The sequence below is a fragment of the Myotis myotis genome, unplaced genomic scaffold (genome assembly GCF_014108235.1).
Source record: "Myotis myotis isolate mMyoMyo1 unplaced genomic scaffold, mMyoMyo1.p scaffold_m19_p_8, whole genome shotgun sequence".
Classification (NCBI taxonomy): Eukaryota; Metazoa; Chordata; class Mammalia; order Chiroptera; family Vespertilionidae; genus Myotis; species Myotis myotis.
Window position 1 is genome coordinate 68674902 of NW_023416390.1, and position 8784 is coordinate 68683685.

Sequence of the window (8784 nt, forward strand, 5' to 3'; positions counted from 1 at the left end):
AGCTATTTCTTTAAAACATATCCCCTCCTCTAACATGCCCATCTACACCTGCAAGAAACCCAAATGGTAGGAATGCAAAATGAAGAAGGAAAAGCCTATGATTAACTAACTTGATTTCTGTGCTTTACCTTTTTAAATGTTAAAATAATATGCCACCAAAAATATTTTACTTAATGTCTTTTAGGGGAAAAAAATACTTTCCAAATATTCAAAACTACTCTAAAGCTGTAAAGGTACCAGATTACTTAACACTTTGCTTTACTCTTGAGGTTCAGGTATTTTGAAAAACCTGAAGTTAGCCTAGTAAACTCCTATTTTATTTTTATTGCTTCTACTTTGAATAGCAGCCACTCCTGGAGGACAAAGGTCACACAGAACAAAATGAGTCACTACCCAAATTATGAGAATGCTAGTATGAACAATTATTGTACATAAATTAGACCACAGTACTTCATTCTTTTGCTTGGGTACAGCACATGTAGCCCATCCCCTTGATTTCTGCAATGTTTACTGCAACAGTGAGAAATTTGGTTAGTCTGCCTGTAAAAATTGATTTTGTTTGTCCTCCAATATTTTGTACTAATAAGAATTTCTCTTTAAAACATAGCTGGTTCTGCCTCATCAACTTCAGACTTTCATTTCAGAGTAAATCTTCTAATTATAAAACCACCTGGTGACAGTCTGGACAGAAATGGCATTCTGGTTAACACTCACCACAAAAGAATCCGTATGTCTGAGTTTATACCAAAGCTCACCCCTCTCTAAAAATGGGGAAATATATAGCAATTAGTTATGGTATCATCATAGCTAAGACATTTGCTGCAGTCTTACTATTTCAGTATGCAGGGACAAATGTCGGCGCTAGCTATTCAGAGAGGAGTATATATCATTTGTTAAAGATGGTCGGATAGTTTCATGAGAACTAATTTTCAGACACAATCAGATGCTGAAAGGTTCTATGATAGGTGACACCAATTGGCGTTTTCTCAAACATTCTGCTAAAAGAAAAGAGGGAAGTTTGATAACATCAAGATCAGCTTCCCTTTTGTAAAGTTTTCTTAAATCATAACTTCTTTTCTATAGGAACAAAAGCAGCATGGCAAATACATACCAAATAGAACTGGAAAAGATTTCAATGAGTCCATTTCATGGGGTTCTTCTACTGGACTTCAGGAATGTTACGTGGATCTGTTCAGGGGTTATTGACAAAACAACAGGAAAAAGAATACAGTACTTTCTTTTTGTATTTGGTCTGTGAATGAAGGAAAAGGTGATGTGTTAAAGTATAAAAAATGTTATTAACTGTACTTACTCACGAGAGAAACAAACTGTAGCTAGCTTGCATTTGTTTATTTCCCCTTTGTTCTAAAAAAAGATTTGTGGCAGCTATAAGACTGGTAAGTAAGGGCATAGATACTGACAAAAGAGTCTCTGCAGTGCTTGGGAAGCCATGAAAGGAGGATTTTCCCTGCCCTTTCTTTCTGTCAGTATGTAGCTCTCAAAGAGTAATTTTTGAAATGGTGCAATAGCAAAAGCTTGCTTTTGGCTGTCAGAGAGAATGCTTCAGAGGTAGATCAGTGCCTTCTGCAAACTACATGGTCTTTATGAAACTTCTTCTATCGTTCATCCCCTCCACCAACACCCTCTGATTCATCCTTCCCACAGGTGCTGGGCCCAGGTGGGTGAGGACAGCACCCAAAGTACAGACAGGAGGGAATCTCTGTTTCAGCATTGCACACCTCCATGCAGAAATGAGTTAGAAATGAGTGACTAATGTCATAGAAATTTAGTTGATGTACTTAAGGAGTGAACTTTAAGCAGCAAATATGAATAAGCAATCAACCACTTCTGACTGACATTGGATATGGGAACCCCATCCATCCAAGAGACCCGAAGATGGACTGTTAGTGATGTATGACCAGGATAAAGAAAAGAAGAGGCTCGAGGCAGGGCAGGGACAAGATATTTTTCCAGGTTTCTCTAATTAATTTAAAAGAGGATTTGAAAAGTAAAGCCAGAACTGAACTATGAAAAGAACATTTGTTCCTACCATTACAACATATAATTTGTGATTTTTGTATATACATTTGTAATTCAATGATCTATTTAGTAAATTGTGCACCATTCATTCCATTATTCCTTCACTTGTCAGGTCCAAAGTTTAAAAACTGTTTCTGCGATTATGAAAGAGGGATATCTAAACTGGGTTGTATTCTTCAGGATAGACTACATGGACCACTCATCTCTTTAACTGTTAAATACTTACTTCTAGCTCAGAAGAAATCTCTTGAGGATCTAGTTACTCTTCCAAACCAGCTCCCAAGAATCTGAGGGTGCTTTCTTCTTATTGTTATATCATCTAGAAAATGAAGTTTCTAGGGCTACAGGGGCAGGGAAAAAATTGCTTTTAAGAACCTTGGCTGGAGCGCTGGCCGGGAAGCTCAGTTGGTTAGAGCACATCCCAAGGTTGCTGGTTTGATTCTTGTCAGGACACATATACGAATCAACTAAGAAATGCTTAAATAAGTGGAATAACAAATCAATGTTCTCTCTCTCTTTCTCTCTGAAATCACTCAATATATTTAAAAATTTTTTAAAAAGATCCTTGGCTAGAAATTACAAACTTCATGTCTCCTCAAACCTCTTGGTTAGTACTAGTTATGAGGCCCGAACTTAACTAAAGAACAAAATGCAAGGGAGCCACATAATGTTTTGTAAGCAACATTGTCCCTGCTGCATCTGATTACTAAGAGTAAGATCTGTGCTAAGAATTGGCTGCACAAGGTAAGTAATAGTTTTTCTAGAAGTCTTTCCCAAACATTAGTAAATATAAAATCATGGGGCATCTTGTTGAAAGGACAGATTCCCAGGCTCATGTATTAGTTCAGTAGGATTGAGGTAGAAGTAGTGCCTTATCAGGCTTGCTCTACTAAAGTACGGATATTGCATGGTGAAAACAGAAAGAAGATTCTATACTGATGTAAAAGTTCTCGTTAGGGGACTGAAATGTAAATGAAATGAAACCAAAATTCAAAAACAAGTCATATGAGAAAGTCAGTGTCTTTTCAAGTCACCCCTTCCATTCTAAGAGTGAGTTCATTCTGCCCTGTAGTCCTGCACAAATGTCCCACCTTGTAGGCACGAATGAAGTACTGCCGAAATCTATGGGGAATCACGTTCAATCAGGGCCTCTGTCCAGGCTCCTTACTTTCTCCTTAAGTTTTCTTTTGCCATTGCTTTTGCTCTTGACTTGGAGAAAAAGCAATAAAGGAAAACATCTTGTGTGCTTCTCCTTTGAGCCCTAAAACAGGGTCTTTTCATTATTTCTTTTCCTCTCAGGTTGTTACTGAGGCTTCGTGTTCATCAGCTGTTATTCTTTGGAGAGAAAATTAGAAAGAAAAAAAGTTGATAACACAGGAAATTTTAAGTGTAGGCATGCACAAAAACTTCTTGAAAATCAGGTTGCGGTATGCATTCTTATTTTAGATTTGCCCCTGTTAACATCTTCTCCATAAACAGGTGTGCACACTTTCCCAAGCTGTCACTGTTGTATGCTTCAAAATCTACTGATGGATGGTACCCAAACAGCTTGAAGCTTTACTTTCAGAAACCAGGGCCTTGAAGTTTTAATGAGACTTTCTTAAAGTGTGGTCCAATGGGTTTGTTAGAATAGGAGCATATCTCTCAAAGATACCATAAGAGTATCACATTTGTATGTTAATTTTAGTTCAACAAATAGGAAAAATGATTATGAGTAATAGCTCTCAGCTTTCAGATAGTTCTTTTCATGTTCAAAGTGCTTGACAAACATTAATTAAATCACTGGCAGTCAAATTAGAAAACTATGTTCTCTGTATGTGCATAGCTGTACCTTCTATGCACACAGTCTTCTAAGTCACATCGCTGCAGATCAAACACTCTTTTTGCCATCTGAACTTGGTCGGCTGACACTGATTCCAAGCAATAGATAATTACTGGAAGGGCTAATCACGAGGAGAAATTATGTAAGCTTTCTTTGTTTTTAAACAAAAACACGAATTTATCCTTGATAAAAACTGCAGGATAAACCACAGTATAAAATGTTTCTGTCTCTAGGCCAGACGGTAACAATGATAAAGCAAATTCCCTTGTATTATATTTAGCTATTCCAATAGCTAAACCCTAATTTAAAGAGATCGTTTCATCAGCAGAGCACATTTTATGCTTCGTGAGCTACTGAGGTTTTTGGCCTCTTTGCACCAAAAACAAGAAGGCTTTTCAGGCTAAATATGGTGTTGATTTCAGCAATATGGTAATTGTTCATTAAGGCTAGGAATCCTTGGTCAGTATTGACTTGAGAAGCATTTGGGCCAGCAATTAAAACATAGTAAATTTCATGATTATTTTAAGAATAATTTACACTTCTTTTTCCTTCATTGAATTTAATGAAGCTTTCCAAACCATCCCAAGAGAGTAACTGCTCCCAGCGGTCCCCAAAACGAAGTAAATTTCAAACAAAAAAAAGAGTGCTAATAGCATTCCATTTTGCAATAACACCTAACAAATTAACACACTTTACCCGCCCACATCAGAAGATTGGGAGAAGGCATGCACACGCGCGTGTGGGTTCCACTCAGCCAGCCAGGCTTGCTTTCCTTGAGATGGGCAAGCTGCATCGTTACAAATGGAGGCTACTTCAGGCTCCCCTTCCACTCTGACTGCCAAATTAGTCTGTTTCCAGGAAAAGAAAGGTACGCATTCATTGCTTTGCAATTCGTTTAACAAAAGAACATCTAGTTCAACCAAGCTGTCTTTTTGGAAAGACTTTGCAAAGTACCATTTGGAGTCATAGTTGTTCATGAGGACCTGTTAGAAGGATGTTTTTTTCCATTTTACAGAGTGCTAACCTGTATGCCCGTAGGCCTACATTCTCAGAGATTTCTATTCCTAACTAATGAAACGCTGGAGTTCAGTAAGATTATGTGATATGCGCAGGCAGGGTAGTATCCACAGACCACACGACTTAGACCCCTGACACGTGGCAGGAATGGAACCATAACTGATATGGTACTACCTTAGTATTTCTACTGTGAGACTTTCCCTATCTCAGGAGTAAGAGTGAACTTTCTCTGAATCCTTTTCGAGCGGGGAGTCACTGATGTGACTGATTTTTGGCCTAGAAAAACGTATTAGATACTTCTCTATGGTATAAGCTTGTTTTTCCTTCAGTACAGAGACACAAATTTGGACCTGGCTGAGAATGTCTACAGGGCTCCAGAAGTTAAATAGTACCCCAAATATAAACGGCCTTAGAGGGTAAATAAAATGTGCATATGCTTTGTATATTTTGAGTTGTAGTGATACAAAGTTCACTGCCTCCATTTCCTTTCTTCTGATCACCCTACCCTATGGAAATTCTTCTCTTAGAGGTCACACCTGACATTTTCTTGTTAGCTTTAGTAGCTTTCACTTACTGGTTATTCTACTTGACCTTTCTGCTGCATTTGACACTGTGGACTCTCCACAACCAACACCGCCTACCACCCCTCAGAAATACCCAATACTTGATCTTCTTGACATTTTTTTTGTCTTCTCTGCTAACTTGGCCACTAACCTCTTCTACCTTATATCACTCCCTGACCAGATGATCACACAGGCTTCCATCTGGTCTTCCTGATCCTAATCACTCCCTCCTCTAATCCAGAATGTCAGCTTGACTAATCTTCCACAGGTCCACACTTTAACCTGACCTTAAAATCCTTTCTTATCTACGAGGCCTTCCTTACCTCTCCTGTTTCATACCATTTGCTTTCCTCCTGGCTCTTTACACTCCAGAAACACTCACCTTTTCCATCTCTAACACACCAAGCTTGACCCTTCCGGAGGGCTCTGTACTAGTTTACTCTCTGCCTGAACGGCTCTTCTCCAGATCAGTGCACGACTGGCCATTTCTTTCATCCAAGTCATTGTTTCAATGCTCCTCAGAAGGGTCTAACCTACTCTCCAGATAATCATTTTGACCCCCTCACGTTTTATTTTCTTTGGAGTAGTTATTACTTCTTGGTAGTTGTGTAGTTATTTGTTCCTCTCTGTCTCTAAGTGGAATGTGTGCACCATGAGAGCTTCTTATTATACTGCTCCTCCTCCACAACCTAGAGCAAGGATTAAAGGCGAATGAAAAACTGATATAAATTATATCAGTCCCATTCCATTCAACCCTATTCCTCACTATTTCTGCATCAGCACACTTTACTGCCTGTGGAATGTATCCTCTTTGGTGTTAGGTGGGTGGACCTGATTTCTCGAACCAGATTATAAACTTCTGGAAGGCAGAGGCCCTTTTATACTTCTCCAGCCCTTCAGGCCTAGCAGAGTGCTAAGCATCATGTGGTATGTATTCAACGAACACTTCTTGGTTTATTTCTAACTCTAACCTTATATACTGCACCACTGAACACTTTTACATCAGTAGGGCTGTAACGGAAATAAAAATAGGTCGACCGTAAAACACCAGCACAAGGGCCCATGACAGGGTGAGAGCTTTCTTTCTTACCTTCTAATTCAATTTGAGTAGCAAACTAAAGTTTTCTGGAATGAGGGTATGATGAATAGGAGAGTATACCTTGGGAAAATTTCTTGTTTCCTTCTCTAGCAATTGATAGTCTATACTTCGTTGAGTGCTGATCATCCTCCAAGGGTAAGATACTCAGGTCTCTGGATACTGTTATTGAGTCTTGCTATCAGTCTCAAGTCATCTTGGACTTCCTATTCTTCTTTGATCCCTATATATACTTACCGAAATCATCTTTTTCCTGAGTGGCATTTACATCTAACATTTCTTATTAATTCTGACTTACTACTTCAGAACCAAACAAGGTTATGTGCTCCTGTCTTGTCTTTCCTTCTATTTCCCTGCCAAATCCAACCTAAATAATCTCCTATTAAGTTTAAATTTCTCAGGCTAAAATTCAAACCCCGTACCAATGGTTCTGCCCTATCATGTCAGCTTGATTTTCTATTGGTTCTAAAATAAACCTCCTGTTTTAATTCACGTGACCCCTTTCCCATTTTTAGCTTACACATTTTCTTCTCAGTGCCTTTGTCAAGCAATTTTCTTTACCTTTTCCCTATCAAGCAATCCAGATTCTACACTTCCTTTTTTGTCCATTTAAGAAGTCTTCCCTTAATTTACATGGATAACATCTAGTTTAAGATTTGGATTTTATCATTGAATCCTTGGTTATTCATGGCAGAATATTTATTACCTTGTTTCATATTTTCCTTTCCAGTAATGTTCACAATAATAGTAATAACAGCTTCACAATTTTTACATTCATGCACAACCCTTGGCACCTCCTAGGATAAATGTGTTGGTTTGGGACATGGCTCCAGAGGCCTGGCCAAAATTGCCTGGATTAGGAAGATGAACCCTGACCGGGTGAAATGGAGCTTATGCAACAGGAATCCCTGAAGCCAGTGGGACAGAATGGCCTCTGACAGCAATACCTCCCTAGTTAATGCCAAATTCAATTTCATACATCACTCGGACCATGTAGGCAAAACTGCAAAGCCAAAGACTTCTGATGCTGAACAACTGTAAGTAGTAAGTATAAGCCAGATGTTGGCAGGTACGGGAGATGAGGTCTGAGCTCCAATCCTGGCTTTGTTTCCAATTAGTCTGGGTAATATCGAGCAAGCAATTTACCCTCTCTGGGAGTTAGTTCTTCATCTGTAAAATGCAAAGATTAGACTCCAGATGATACTAAGGACTGGATCATTCAATGATAAAATGACACGATTCTGATCCAAATCAATGAAATGGGTACCATAGCCTTTGGAGTTTTTCCTATACTTACTTTGTGGGACAAGGTTTCCTAGTTTTGTGTGTAGTTAGAAACCCTTGCTTTCAGCTTTTGGCATTTACACTTTTCTTTTTCCCAATTTGTGTTAGAGTGGATGGGCAGATGGTTTATTAGGCTTTCAAATGCCTGTAATGTTGTTGTTCAATTCACAATGGTTTTAAACTTTGAAGATCCACACAGAGCCTGGATTTTGTTGAGAATGGAAGATAGTTTTAACACTTCAATTGAAGGATAATAATGCCTACTCACATAATTTAAAGCAACTTGTGAATGTAACTCCAAAGGCCTAATCAGTTTCCTTTATTTTGGTATGTTATCTCACGTCCATAGCCCAACTCTTTCAAGTTGCTGGTTTTTTTTTTTTTTTTTTAAATTAAGTAACCAGATTTCCAGTTACATTTGCAATGTTTTGCCTTCTCTAGACTCCTTAAACCCACAACCTGATTCCAAATACAAAATCCTTTAATTCAGAATCTCAGAAAAGATACAATTCCTCACCTCTTAAGTAAGAAAACAAGAGACCTAAAAGGTCCTGATGCTCTCTCTATTGACTACGTATTTTCTAAAAATAAAAGCACAAAAGCGAGGTTAGGTTGCAGGGGAAAAAAAAATCCAAAATGTGTGAATTGTAAGACCCAATAGAAACCTCCATCCCTTGATATTTAAGTGTCAAAGAAATATAGCTGGACCGATGTAGGTCAAAGGTGGTCCCCACTGCTATCGGTTTGCTTTGTGATTTTTAATTACTTAGCGACTCCTCAGCTAAGTGGGACCACGGACATGCAGTTCTCGAACACTCAAACTGCATCCGAAGTGTGTGGAGTGGTCAGAACCAAAGGACGCGCAAATGTAGGTAAAGGCAGGCGTGAGCCAAAGCCTTTGGGGGGTCCCAGGAGGGGCCCGAGGGACGGAAAGTCGGGCGCGCTGGCGAGGCAGGCGCCAG